Genomic DNA, 12,679 nt, shown 5'->3' on the forward strand with positions numbered 1-12,679 from the left:
ATGTCTTATAGATCTGCTTTACCTCCTCTGGTATCGTTTTGAATACTTTAAGTGTGTGGCTTTTGGTTTCCAACCATTTGATACCCTATGGGTCACCTTTGAGAGAGTTGGGAGGTTTTTGTGAGGGATTTTGTTGACTTATCTTCTCATGTGTTTTATATATATATATATATATATATATGTTTATGTCTTGAGGCTTGTAGGAAACTTTTGTTTCTAGGATGAAGGTCTCTTTAGTTAGTGGTATGGTGGTAAAATTGTTTGAAAGGTGCATTATGGGGTATATAAAGTAAATATTTATTTTTTAAAATTATTTCTATTGATGAATCATTAATTTAAATTTTATGAGTTTTATTATATTAATGTGTACTTAACAAGTAAAATATCAATAAAATAAAATATTGGGCTTTTAATATGTAATGATTATTTAGAATAAACATCAACATTTTCAATGTCAACTTGCTTACAAAACCTAAAAAATAACAGCAGCAATAAATTCCTATGTGAACTATAATGAAAATACAAACAAAAGTTTCTGCTTCAGTTACCACTCCTAAATCTTCACACATGACAATAGCATGCTCCATGCACAAGGCTCATTTACACTGAGAGCACCTGTATTTAGCTTTCTTTTCCTGTCTGGCAGGTAATACTTGTTACCTCTCTTGCCTTCCTCTTCTGTCAGAAGCTTCCTACTATATTATGCAATATGCACTAGAAGAAAAACATCAATAAAATAAAACATATGTATTGAGGAGTGCTGAGAAGATGGAGGATCAGTAAACAGCAAAATAGCCTCCCTGAGAGAAACAGCTCAGATGCTGGAATAAAACATCCTGCAGAAGACCAGACAGAAAAGGATGGATTCTCTCAATCCAGGAAAAAACTAAAAGGAAAAGGGAAAAAGAGGATAGAAAAAGAGAGAGAGAGAAAATAAACAAAGTCGTGGACGCAGAACTATAGCCAGACGCACTGTGCACTGTCACCGGAGCCGGTCCCATTGTGTACGAAAAACCACTGAAATCCTAAGATGTGTGGTCATGATGAAGTTGGGGGTTGGTGAGCCTGAGGGCCTTGGTGGGAGGATGCAGTCACGGAGGGGGGTAGCGGAACTGAGAACAGCACTTGGCTCAGAGATCTGTGCTATCTCGTGGTGAGTGCAAGGAACTTAGTTCTCCCGCGGGAGTGGGTGACTGGCTGAGCAACATTTTGGAGTTGGGCAGGGCAAACCCGGATCCAGAATTGCAGTGGCTTCAGTCAGCCACTCCTAGCTCAGAGCAGATTGGTGAGAACTGCTTGGATTCAATCCTGCCCCTGTGTGCGATCCAACAGCCAAGGATGAGGTTTCTCTGAAGTTATACCTAACCAGTCCCATCCTCATGGCACACACTAATGTGAAGACTCCCAGTGCTTGATCAGCTCAGAAGGGAGTACAGTGGACCCTTGATAAATGAAAGGGGAGGAATTGTCTAAATAGGCAAGGCACAGGATGTCAGTAATCTTAGACCATGATTTTAAGCCCATATTGCTTTCATTGCTCTGTTTAGTTTGGTTATATTCTGTTTCAGTTTGTCTATTTGTACTAGATTTGAGGGCATGGACAGCTATTCCAAAGATAGCAGGATATACTACGATAAACATTTTTAATCTCCTATTAATCTGAAACCCAGTGTTGCTTTCACTGCCTTGTTTTGACTGATGTTATTTGAATCTGTCTTGTTCAATTGGTGTCTTGTCTTGACTGATTTTATTCGAATCTGTTATGTTTGATAGTATCAAGTCTGAGAGTATAGGCAACTACTCCGAGGACAGTAAGATTCACTATGATACCCACTCTGGTTTGACTATTACCCTCTTTCGAAGTCCTATAATGTCTCCAATGTTTTGTTTTTATTTGATTTTATTCCATGCTGCTATGTTCAATTTTATTATACCTGATGATATGGGCAATTCTATTGAAGATAACAGGAGACATTATGGTAATCATTGTAGGTCACTTTCACTTTGCATTGTCGTTTTAAATTATGTACCAAGTCCATCCCTTTGTTTTGAATGACCCCACTTTTTTTCTTTTCTCATTTTGTTTTATTCTTTTCAAAATAAAAATTAAAAAATATGTATGTAATGTTTAGAATAAACATCAATATTTTCAACATCAAGTAATGGTTACAAAATCTAAAAAATAACAAAAGAAATAAATTTCTATGTTAAAATTAAAATATAAATGAAACTCTACTACAAAAATAATCTTTAATTATCACACCAAAGGCAGTTTTCACACATTGAAAATAAAATGTTCCGTATACAAGTGTCACTTACACTGATAGCATATGTGCTTTGTTTTCCTGTCTTTTTTGGTAGGAAATACTAGATATCTTGCTGGTCTTCCTGTTTCTTAGAAGATTCTGGTGTTATTTCTGTCTATTCACTGGTCTGCTGCAGAATTCTTTTGCAGACTTCCTTGGGCAGATATATATTGTTCTTCCTCTGCTGTAATGATCATTTATCAATTCCAGTCCCAATCCTCAAAGAATATTTCTCCTTGGTATTTTGTGCTTATCTTGTCAACTATGAAACTATTTATGGCTGATATGTTTAGGATCAAGTAAAACACAACCATTGGCCAACATTTTGTGTTTTAAGTACATCATAGTTTCTGCATAACTTAATAATACCTACTCCGTCTTTAATTTTGCTGTAAAATATGAACATTTCTGGTTTCATTTGTGTTTAGGATTCATTATCAATCTTCTAAACAAGTTTGTTTGTTTGTTTTGAGACAGGGTCTTGCTATGTAGTGAAGGCTAGTCTTGAACATACTATGTAGCACAGACTGAATTCACAGGATCCTCCTACCTCAGCCTCCCAAGTGCTGGAATTACAGCACCACCATATCTGGCTTACCTGTCAATCTTGTCATTATGGTATAACATTGGCATTATGAATACTACTTTTGGGGGGGGTCAGTGTTATGTCTTTCTGAAATCCAAAGGTTGTACTGCACATTTCTCTATTGTGAACTCCGAACACTTTTTCAGGAATCTCTGTTTCACCCTTAAAGATAGTTCTCATGCTGGGGATATAGCTCAGTGACACAAATACCTGCCTGGAAAGCATGATGTTGTGAATTCAATCTCCAGTACCCATCCACCCTTCCAAAAAAAAAAAAAAATATATATATATATATATATATACATATATATATATGTAAAACATATAGTTCTTGTGCTGGTCAATTGGTCTTCTTTTATCAAATGTAGTATCAATGGGTAACTAGTGAACTAACTGTTAAATGTGACCTTTGGGTTAATTTTTGAAATAGGTTCAACATGTCTGTTCATAGTGTCATATGGTTTATTACTATATAAATAAAGACCTGGTAGCTGAGTTCTTGGGTAAATTTCATACTCAAGGTGTAAAATATCTTTGCATGTACCAGGGCATATATTTTTATACCAAATTTGGAAGGTTTTATTTGGCATTTATTGTAAAAAGTTTAACAACCATGAAATGATGGAAGTTGTCTGTCAATTGCAGGTATTTGGACAGTATACAATTTTTTTGACAACTTGAAACAAAGCTTTCAAAAAATGAGCAAATAGCAACCAAACTGTTGGATTTTTTCTCTCTTAGTAGGTCTTTTTGTCATCAAAACTTAAGCTATTTTGTGGAGGATATAGCTCAGTGGCACAGTGCCTGCCTGGAAAACACGTGAGTTCAATGCCCAGCACACACACACAAAATTAAGCTATTTTTAAGGAAATAAAATTGAGTGTCACTATTGTTTTAAAAATCTCAATGCTACATCTGTCATTGCTCTATAAAGGCTTTAGATTTTGATGATTAGAACAATAAAGTATTATTATGAAGGCTTTCATTCCAATAGTGAGGTGTCATGATAAATGTATTTTATTACTATAGATGAAAAAGGAATGTTTCAGCTATATATTATTTGTATAGTTCAAATCATTTTGTATCATATCATCTGTTACAATTTCCAACACTGAATTACAGTGTTGGCATTCTATCCAATAAATTTCACCCCGGGAAAGAACCTACTAACAGTTCTAGCATTGGATCATTCAGGTATATATAACTGTTTTGTAGCATTTTGACTAGTGAAATATTTATTTACATTACTGTTTTCTTCCTCATTTGAATCAAGGTCTTCATTCTGTACTTCTCTATCCGTCATATATTGCCCCACCTCGTTGTCACAATTTCTTTGGCTTACATGATCCAAGTCATCACTGGTAGCTGAATCACCTGATAACTCACTTTCAAGCTCCTCCCAAAGTTGTAAAAGCAGATTTTCATGCAACATTGTACTGAATTGGCTAATTCTAAGGGAAAAATCAAAAGAACTTTTATCAAATTATATACAAAAATGTAACACATCACATAATGTGGGTAAAACTCACCTGTTGACACTTTGACACATGTGCATATACCTTCTATCAATTGGGTGAACACAAGGATTGTTTCCTGTATTCCTGCAATGTAGCTACTGAGACACACAGTAGTATATACTTCACATGGTAACTGTCAGCCTTTGTCTCCGTTCCAGGATCCAACCACCTCCATTTACCTGGTACGAGAATTTCAGTGTACGTGGTTCAGTACCCAGTTCTTCAGCAATGGGCCACAGTATTATTAACGACCTCATGACAATCCAGACTTTGGCATTCTGATAAAACCAATTAATAGCAACAACTTATGTAACCTTGGCTACAGTAAAAAAAATCAGCATCAATTATAATGTTGAATAAAAACTAAATATTAACAAGCCCAAATGGCCAATAATGTCCTATCCTCAACCATAGAAAAAAGGTCTATAATTACAGTATAAACACTAAGACAAACCAAATATTGACCTTTAGTAAATATCTACTAAATGGACTAAGTTAACCTCTATTAACAATAGAACAGTATTCAACAGCAATAGTGTAAAGTTTACTGGCAATTTAGAGATTCAAAAAGCTTAGTAATTATACTAGTAAAGGTAAAGTAGTACGAAAAGGAGTGAAAAGTGAGACAGGAGGCACTGAGGAGTAACAGAAAATTAGTAGTATTAGAGAACAGTTGCAAGAAAAAATGAACAATGGGTCAGGGAGTTAGCTCTGTGGCATAAGCGCCTGCATGACAGGCGCAAGGTCAAGAGTTCGATCCCCCATACCAAAAGAAAAAAAAAATCTTCTTTCTAAAAATGGAGACAACTTATAAAAAAAAGAACAAAAAGAAAACATAAATGGAGCAAATACAGGAAAGAAGAAAAAAGTCTGTGTGTGTGTGTGTGTGTGTGTGTGTGTGTGTGTGTGTGTGTGTGTGTATGTACACGCACACATATTGGGAATCAAACTCAGCACCTTGCCCTTGTCAGGCAGGTGCTGTGCTGCTGAGCTATATCCCGACCTGAAAAATTGTTGAAAGGGGCAAAAAAGACTAAGAGAGAAGAACTAAAAGAGGGGAGAAATTTCAACCCCCCAAAAACATGATGAAGAAAAGATAAAAATAATAAAACGCAGAAAAGTTTTAAAAACTGAGTCAAGAAAAATTTTCCTGTTTTTGAATAAGTGGTTCCTTTCCAAGATCTGCAGTCTTGGATTCCAGCCAGTCATAATTTTCTCTGCCTAGTATAAGGCTTATGGGGTTTCTGAGGTGCCCTCCCTGCACCAGAAACCCCTCTGTCTATCCGCCCCAGACTGTGGTTTAATACTGGCTAAGGTGCATCCTCGATGCCGTTGGCAGAAGGGAAACACCATCAGTCTTCTCATCTAGGTTGAATGTAGCCCTCAGAGGAGGGGGTTCGAGTGGACTGTTGGGCTTAATATCAATAATCGTGAAGTCTAGTTGCTTCCTTTTCTCCCCAGACATTGTCCTCATCCACGATCAGCTGGGTTAGTCAGTCTTTGCCTCTACTGCTCTGTGCCAAGGGAAAGCAAAATGTAGAGACAGCTTAATACAACAGAAGGACAGAATGTCTCACCCCTGTATGGGGCTGGGGGACACTGGCATCCAGAACAGGCCTGCTTCATCACATTGGGGGTGGGTTGTTGCCATGATGATCTTTGTTTTAGTGTGTGACCTACCAGACCTTAGCATCTCCAATGCCAGATGGAATTTTAGCCTTCACAGTGCTAATAGGAATCTGCTGTGTTGAAATGTCTTAGGCCCTAGTGGGACTTATCCCATAGCACAGTGCTTTTCTACTTTATTTTTGTTTTTCTCTCAAAAATATAACTACTCTATGCCAAGCACTAGACAATATTGCAGATACCAAGATCAACAAAGTAGATATCCTTTATCATCTACATGGAGACATTTCTTATACAGGAGGGGAAAAGGCAAGAAAATCCAGTACTGTTAGATGGTGGTAAAAGCTTAAAGAAACAAGTAGGGTGGTAAAATACAAAAGGTAGGGCCAGGGATTTAGCTCAGTGGCATAAGCACCTGCCTGACAAGCATGAGGTCATGAGTTCAATCTCTGGTACCCCAAAACAAAACAAAAAGTATTTTAATTGACCACTGGACATAATTTCCAACACATTTTCTATCACCTGAATTCAATTAGTATGTTTTTTTTAAAAAAGCTTATGAAGACTGAAAAAGATATTTAGTTAATATATTTGGATAGGTTGGACACATACACATTATTGAATCTCCTTACCCAAGGCTATGGTGCATGTATTTAGGTTCTTCTTTCAACAGATAAGTAGTTTTGTGTGTGTTCAACATATGAGAATCTTGCTCATTTATTGAGTTCAATTACATACATATTAATTTTCTATGGAAAATAGGATGCCATCTTGTAAAATACTTCTACTGTTGTCCACTGAACATATCACCTGCTATGATTTTTACACAGATGTCTTTGATCTGATCATGGTATTAGATTTTTTAGTAACAAAAATATTACACTCATTCTTTGTATGACTAAAATTTTTTTTGGTCAAAACAACTATTCTCAATGTGCTATACCCTGAAAGTCACCTTATTAGCCATGATCTTACTTTATACAAGTAACAATGACAACCCACAAGTATGGCTGAGTGTGGGCTTCTACAATATGGCTACTACTATCTGAAAATTTTCACTCTAAGCATGCACATTGTTTCTAAAACCACAGAAGTCAAACCACAGTGGAAAATTCAGCTAATCTGAAGAGAAACAGCAAGATAATATTCTGTAAGACTTTCTATTTTGGCATGCACTAATGTGGCCTACATTTCTAATGCCTCTTCAACCCACCAATTAAGGAAAAATTATGCAAAAGTGTTTCTCTTTTTCTGCATCATATGATGGCTAAAATAGGTGATGTGATATATTCAATACTTCTTGCATTACTGTGCTTTGCGTACAAGAATTAGAATCTAGCAGCTGGATCTCAGAATAAAAGTTTGCCTCTGGCTCTACATTCAGTTTCACAGGCAGGCTCTAAATATTGGTGAGATATATTAAACATCTCATAGAACTTAAAAATTTGCTCCTTTTTCAATATGCAAACAAACCTCTGAGTACTCTGAACATCTTCATCCAACCATTTTCTGAGAATTACTTAGGTTGGGGAATGAACATTACCTATGAAAGTACCCAGCTAAATATTACATACACATGCATGCATGTACTCCAGGTATACCCCAGGATTGTTAGCCCAGGGCTAAGGAAAGTCTGCTGGTTTGATTCATCCTTGAGGCAAGTAATCTAAATGAGATTATTTGTCTATACCACTTCAGATGAGAAAATTTCCTCTTTGGAGACCTCTATGAGTCACTGATAGGGAAACCGTGGGTGGGCTTGCTGTTAACACTTCAGTTTCCTGGTGGCAGCATGCTTAATAGTCCTTCTGCAGCCCAGAACCCAGATCACTACATGGAGTACAAAAGCTGGGTAGCCCAGCTTTGCTCTAAAGTCTGGCTTGGCACGTGGCTTAGCACACCATCCTTTCCTTATTCATGTGAGGTGACCATTTCTCTTCACTTTTTCCTCCGTGGATCTCTTCCTTCTCCTATCCTCCAGCTTTACTGAACCAATAATGAACCATTTGAATATTTCATGATTCCTAAGAAGTTGGTCAGTTATATAAACTATCTCTCAAAGAATCTTTATTTTTTTCTAAGTTTTCTAAACTCTCAATTTATACTCTGTAGAAAAAAGCGTTTTTTTAAAAGGCTCTGAATTGTTTCTGGAAGAGATATCCAACCAAATATTTCTGTAAGCCCAAGCCCACTGTTGTGTTTTGCTGTTTTCTTCAAAGGAGTGAAAGTAACTGCAGATAAACCACTCCCACATTCGGAGTGGTATGATTGAAAATGTAAACTGGTTAAATGACCTATTTTACTTGCTACTATTGGGTTTATTATGTGGATGATTTTATTTTAGATACCTAAGTACAAACAGAATAAGATAAAGTCATTTTCAGATATTTTGGGGGGGAATGATCCTTCTGATGTGTTAAATATCTTTGGCAATTAGTCTAACAACTGTAAGCCAGCTTCCAACACAGCAGTAGGCAAAGCAGTCTTCTGGAAGTGCCCTGAGCCCTGTCATGGGCATCAGAAACTGATGTTCCTCAGGATACACTGGGCTAGTATACAGAAACCTTTTTCATACTCTTGCTCCCTTCATTCGGGATGGGTCTGTCTAGGTAGCCTGTGGATCATAGCCCAAATAAAGTCGGCACTTTCCCTGAAGGGCAGAAGGTCCTCAGAGTGTGGATCCAGGTCCAGAACATTGCCTAAGAGAATTGTTTACAAAGAGTCCTTGTGAAGTCTTAGGCAGAAACAGTAGCTGGCACACAGCCTAGGAGGTTGAGGCTGAAGCAACATAAATTCAAGCCCAGCCTAAACACAGTAACTTGGTGAGACCATAATTAAAAGCAAGAAGGGGCACTGGAGATATCATTCAATGTGAATTTCAGGCCTTGGATTCAATCCCTACTACCACAAGGAAAAAGAAGTTCCAGTGCCATCTCATTCCCTGCTTATGGTACCGAGGCCCCTGAGAAACTAGAGTCTAGCTCCCTGGCATATCAGCACCAGGGTGCCGGGGGCACAGCAGAGTGAGAAGACCACTGTTCACAGGACAATGAATGTTTTAAAAGCCTTCATCTGTTATGTTTATTTTCTATTTCACTTAAAAATATGTTTTAAATACACACAAGTTTAAAAATTATTTTCTCTAAGACTCATGTTAACATCCAATTTGACTTATCACTTAACTGAATATTTTGGTCACTGACTTTCTATGGAATGTCTAGATGCTGAGAAATACTTGGTTCATTCTAAGGTAGTATGTAGGTCAATGAAGCATTTCAGATATTCGCTCACTGTAACTCATGTTTATTACTTAGCAGCCCTCTTCCACTGATACAGAGAAGAACCAAACCAAATTAGTCATACTTTAGTTTTTGATAGACTTCCATTTCAAAGCTTACTGTTGCATCCGTGGGTTAGCATTCATTCCCAAAGGACCCTGTGTGTCAGGAGTTGGAGGACTGGGCAGCTCCCACCACTCTACATCCACCACCCCTCATTTGCCACTTCAGTGCCACCTCAGTTTGGATGCTTTTTTTTTTTTTTTAATCGGTACCAGCAGACCAGGTGTGGACAGTCAGGTGTGGATGGCTATACAAGTCCAAAGATTTACTTACATCTAACTGAAGATTCCTAAATCATGAGGCATCCCAGTAAGTGGCATAGTGCACACCACATTCAAATACTTCAAACAAAAGCTCTTGGCACAGGGGCCTTGGCCTCCAGGAAACACGCTGCTAACAAGATGCTGAGCTCACAGACTCCACTGGAGTGAGCCAAGGGCATCTTGTCCACTGGGGAAGAACAGCCCCCTTTCTTCCTTGCTCACTTTTATGCCTCTGATTCTTTAAAAAGAATAAAATTATATAAAGCAATAATTATGATAGCAACTTCATGGGTTTGTAACACATACACATATAATAGACATAACAAAAACAAGGGAAGGAAGCCTACTGCTACATGAAGAAAGGCTTCTAATCTCACTCTAAACAAGCTAATACAAACTCAAGGTGATTCTATGCAAGCCATAAAGCAGCCATTAAGAAAATAACTTTAAAACTATAATGAAAAAAATAATTTAAGGAATTAAAATTATTAAATTAGAAAATATTCATGTACTGCAAATGAAAGTAGTAAGTAGGAACAAAGATATGAGACATATAGAAAACAAAAACTAATATTGTAGACCTAATCCAGCCACATCAATAATAACATTATAGTAAATGGATTAAGCATTAACACATCCAATTATATGCCATCTACATGAGACAACTTGAAATTCCAAACACAACATACTGAAAAAATAAGGGGTATCACGTAAACAGGTGCCATAAAAACAAGGAAGGCTAGATTACTATTGGACAAAATAGACTTTAAAAAAATTACTACAGATAAAAAGATAAGTGACAACGACAGAAGGGCAATCCAACAGGACGATATAACAATTATAATCATGTGCACCTAGCTAAAGTTCCAAAATATAAGTGAAAAATGACAGAACTGAAGGAAAAAATATACCTGATTTTCAATGACTGAAGTAACAACTAAGAATAAGATCATAAAAAGAAAAAAACAGAAGACTTGTACAACACTATAAACTAACTGGATCTGAAAAAAATTGTTTAACAGTCCATCCAACAATGGCAGAATACACATTTTTCTTAAGTGTGGAGAAAATATGCTCCAAATGCAACTCAAAGCCACAAAGAAATACCACATTATTCACCAAGAGAATTCTTATGTCTAGAAAAGGCACAATAAAGAGTGCTGGTGAGAAAATGGAGAAATTGGAAGCTTCAGTGTTGCTGGTGAGGATGAAAAATGGTGCTATACATGCAAAGTTACACTCAAATAATTTAAGTAAAGAGGCACTATGGCAACTACTATTATGTTAGATTATCTGGTGGTGAAACACAATGATGCTTGAATTGCTCAGTTCTGCCCTGCGTTGTTCTATTACAATGTCCTCTCTTATCTCAATTTTCCCCCTATTTTTAAATTAATCTATTTTCTCTCATTTTTTTAATTAAGGGAAAACTAAATTAAAAAATAACGGAACATATTATATTAACTTTTTTGTTGTCCTATTAACCTGACTTGAACCCCAGTATTGCTCTCCCCATCTTGTTCCGTCTGATTATTATATATTCTATTTTGTTTGATAGTATCAAGTTTGAGGATATAGGCAATCACTTTGAAGGCAATAAGATATACTATGATGCCCAATATAGATTGACTATCATCCTTTTTTTTTTGAAGTCCTGTAAGGTCCTCAGTATAGATTTTATTGGTTTTGTTCTGTACTGTTTTGATCAATTCTATTATACCTGATGATATAGACAACTCAGTTTGAAAATACTAAGAGGCACAATGGTAACCACTTTTGATCACCTGCTATTCTATTTTTGCATCGTGTACTATGCCCACCCTTCTGTTCTAACTGACTCTGTTTTGCGTAAGTCACATTTGGTTTTATTCTCTTCAAAAAAGTAATAAGAACTGTGAGAGTAATAAAACCCTAAAAGTCTAATTGTTACTGTAAAAAAGAGAGGAAAGTAAGGTGGACTAAGGGATATAACCGCAGGTATGTTCGAGAGTGTAGGATGGAAAACCATACTACTGAGCTTTTGTTGGATCACTGAACGGAACTGTCTCCAATTTCACTGTATGAATGTTCACTTTATATGCTTTAATTTAGTGATATGGACAACTGTTTCTGGGAAGATAATATGCAACCTATTAACTGGTGATTTCGTACTGTATATATTTTTTTCTAGAAATACTGTATTATTTGTACCCTTTTAGTGCATTGTTTTTTTATGTCCTTTCTTTTTTTCTTCTTCTTTTTCTTCTCTCTTTAAATAAAAAAAAAATGAAAAATGGTGCTATAACTTTGGGAAACAGTTCAGTAAGTCCTGAGAAAATCAGTTATCAAATAACCTAAATATTTCTATATACATAACCTAATGTGTATATATATACATACATTTCTATATGTATGTATATAAACATAACCTAATGTATATATACATTTCTATATACATAACCAAGAGAAAAAATGTCTACAAAAAAGCTGTGTGTTCTTAATAGTATTTTCATAATGTTGAAACATGGAAACAACCCAATATTCATCAACAGATGAATGGATAAAGTGTGATATATCTATACAATGAATTATTATTTGGCAATAGAGAAAGGAAGTACTAACAGATGCTACTAGGTGGATGAGTCCTGACATTATACTAAATGAAAGAAGACAATCACAGAAGACCATATAGATGCAATCAAAATAGTGAATGTTCATATTTTTAAAACTCTATTACAAGATACACTGCCATTAACCCCCTTAAAATTCTTCCCCTAGCTAGTGTATTTCTTTTTGGAATAGTGAAAACTGTTTCAAAACTGACTGCTTGTGATAGGGACACAATTTTGAAAATTGTGTCTCTCCATAAAGCTGTTAAAACTACTGAAAAGTGAGATGAGCTGGTTTCTACTAGTCTGGGCTCCAGCACAGCATGGCATTCTCCTGCCTCAGTAATTACAACTCACTGTCTGCTTGGACTTTCTTTTATAAGGAAGATACACTCATAAGTGGGCATCAATGGGATTGTAGGATGCTCAGATAATGTATTTCTGTATGGTGA

General features: G+C 36.3%; 1 long non-coding RNA gene across 1 annotated transcript; it reads right to left on the reverse strand.

The window, feature by feature from the left end:
* Window positions 1–3,445: 3,445 nt before the first annotated feature.
* Window positions 3,446–11,892, reverse strand: LOC134472110 (uncharacterized). The gene is made up of 2 exons (XR_010041968.1): window positions 9,650–11,892; window positions 3,446–4,588 (listed from the first exon to the last, which is right to left on the reverse strand). It is a non-coding gene; the product is annotated as an uncharacterized LOC134472110 (long non-coding RNA).
* Between the last annotated feature and the right edge of the window lie 787 nt (window positions 11,893–12,679).

The sequence above is a fragment of the Cavia porcellus genome, unplaced genomic scaffold (assembly GCF_034190915.1).
Source record: "Cavia porcellus strain 051 isolate PalLab524CR breed Dunkin Hartley unplaced genomic scaffold, mCavPor4.1 scaffold_22, whole genome shotgun sequence".
NCBI lineage: Eukaryota > Metazoa > Chordata > Mammalia > Rodentia > Caviidae > Cavia > Cavia porcellus.